Genomic DNA, 2500 nt, shown 5'->3' with positions numbered 1-2500 from the left:
CCCCCGGCCTCCGCCGCCCGGAGCGCGGCGGCTACGACGGGGAAGGGAGAAGAAGGCGGGGGGCCAGTGGCGACGGGGAGGACCCCCGTTCCCACGGCGCACGCCCCGCACGCGAGCGGCAGCACGGCACGGTACCGCCGCGGTACCCACCCGCAGACAGCCGCCCGCGCGGGAGGAGGCCGGGGAAGAGGCCCGCGCCTCTCCCCCCCCGACACCTCGGCCCTTCCCCACCGCCGCGCCCGACCCGGCCGGACCGAACCAACGGGCCGCCCGGCCCCGGCGGGACGAGGCTCCGCCAAGCGGGCGTTCCGGGAGCGGGGAGCTTCGGAGCGCTCCCCGAGTCTCCACTTAGGGGGACGAAGGCCCTCGGCCGACACCGACGGGCCTGCGAGGCACCCCAGCCGCGCCGCCGCGGACGCCGCCCGCCCGCCCGCCGAGGCGAGGCGGGGAGGGACGGCGCACCGGCCGGCGATTGATCGTCAAGCGACGCTCAGACAGGCGTAGCCCCGGGAGGAACCCGGGGCCGCAAGTGCGTTCGAAGTGTCGATGATCAATGTGTCCTGCAATTCACATTAATTCTCGCAGCTAGCTGCGTTCTTCATCGACGCACGAGCCGAGTGATCCACCGCTAAGAGTTGTCTGCCTTTCGGCACCGCCCCGCGCGCGCGGAGGGGCCGGGACCGCTCCGCAGAAGCGGCCCCCTTCTCGGACGACGGACCGCCGCCCCACCGACCGACCGACCGCCCCCCTCCGCACGCGCGGAGGGGGCGCGCGACGACCGGCGGGCGACGGTCGCGCCTCGCCTCAGATGACCGTACCGACATCACAACGGAGGGAAGGAAGGGAAGGGTGAAACAAGCTCCGAACGGCAAGGGCCCGGGGAGCCCGCGCTCCCGACCGACCTGGGGAAACAACAAGCACCTTGCTCGCTTCGGAGGCGGCCCAGGCGCCCGGGCTCGGCCCGGCCTCCGCACGGAGGGCCGGCGGCGCGTCCGACCGCGCGCCCGGACCTGCACCCGCCTCTCGCTCGCGCGGAGGGGGGAAACCACAGACGCTGACCGCCGCGCGGGCGACCAGCGGGGGCGCCCCGCTCGCGCCGCGCGCGCCTCCGCGCCGCCCAGCGCCCGCGCGCTGCGACAGCCGGCTCCTTGCCCCCGTGGCCCCGAAACCCCGGCTCTCGCCCCGACGCCGGGAACGCCCGCGCGGCGCCGCCGCCGCACCACACCGGAGACAGGGACGGACGGCCAACCGCCGGAACCCGAGACGGCGACGCGACGCCGCCGCCCGGCGCTCCGCCCGACCGCCGCCCGGCCACCGCACCGCCGCGGCTGCCCTCCCGGAGCCGCCGCCGCCGCTTCTCGTCTCGGCCCCTTCCGCAGGCACGCGCCAGGCAGAAGGCGGACGCCGCTGAGCCGGAGGCGACGCCCCCTCTCCCCGCTTCCGCGCGGAGAACGGGACGGGGAACGCCCCTCGGCCGCCCACCCGCCTCGCCTGACCGAGACCGGGAAAGGCGACTGCGAAGCGACGGGCAGGACCCGGGACGGGACAGGCCACGCGGCCGGCCACCGAGCGACCGCCGGCCGGCACGCCGAGCGGCGGCGCCGCCGCCGCCGCTCGGGCCCGGGGGCTGCGCCGCCCCTCCCCTCAGCCGGGGCGGGAAGGGGTGGGGGTGGCAAGCAAGGAGCACGAAGCCGCAAGCGCGCCGCTGCGCGTCCACGGAGACGCGGCGGCCCGAGCAGGCCGCCCCGCCCGGCGAGACCCCCGACCGTGGGGGAATCGCCATCGCCCCCGACGGCGAGAGAGCCCGCGCTCCCCGCCGGGGGGGGGGGAGGTTCCCCTTCGCGTTTCGAGGGCGAGGCAGGCCGGCTGCGGCCGACCGAACGCCGCCGGTCTCGCCGCCGAGACCGGACCGCGGAGAAGGGGGGGCAGGGGGGACACCCCTCCCCGGCGCGGCCGCCCGAGGGGACAAAAAGCCCACGGCGTGGGCGGCGGCCGCCATGGCCAGGGCCTGCACGAGAGCGACTCCCGCCCCTGGAGGCTCAACCGCCGCACACGGCCGGGGCCCGCCCCTGCGGGTCGCACCGAGCCGCCCGAGTCTTTAAACCTCCGCCCGGCTCCGCGGCCTTCGACCCCCGGGCTCAGCCGAGGGAGGGCCGCGGAGGCGCGGACGCTAGGTACCTGGCCCTGGGGTGAGGGAAACATCCTCAAGGGCCCCGCGGGGGTGCCTCCCCCGCTGCCGCCATCGGGGGAGCGTCCGCCCGCGGGGGCGCGCCCGACATCCGCCACCACCACCACGTCCTCCTGGCCCGGGGCCCGAGGTTTCCCTCAGTATCCCGGCGCTGCGCCCGGGAGGAGAGCCGTGGCTCGGGCCGCCCGCTGGCGCGCGGGACACGGCCCGGCGCGGGAACTCGCCCGCCGGCCCGAGGGCCGGCGCCACGCACCCGAGCCCGGAACGCCCAGAGGCCTCGGCCCTGCACGCGGCCGGCCGGCCCCCCGGCGG

At 78.3% G+C, this 2500-nt stretch overlaps 1 non-coding gene across 1 annotated transcript; it reads right to left on the bottom strand.

Moving 5' to 3' along the window:
- Window positions 1–484: 484 nt before the first annotated feature.
- On the bottom strand, window positions 485–637 carry LOC141955832 (5.8S ribosomal RNA). Its single transcript, XR_012632775.1, has one exon. It is a non-coding gene; the product is annotated as a 5.8S ribosomal RNA (ribosomal RNA).
- Between the last annotated feature and the right edge of the window lie 1863 nt (window positions 638–2500).

Source organism: Athene noctua, unplaced genomic scaffold (assembly GCF_965140245.1).
Source record: "Athene noctua unplaced genomic scaffold, bAthNoc1.hap1.1 HAP1_HAP1_scaffold_770, whole genome shotgun sequence".
Lineage (NCBI taxonomy): Eukaryota > Metazoa > Chordata > Aves > Strigiformes > Strigidae > Athene > Athene noctua.
This window is presented reverse-complemented; position numbering and strand designations above follow the sequence as displayed.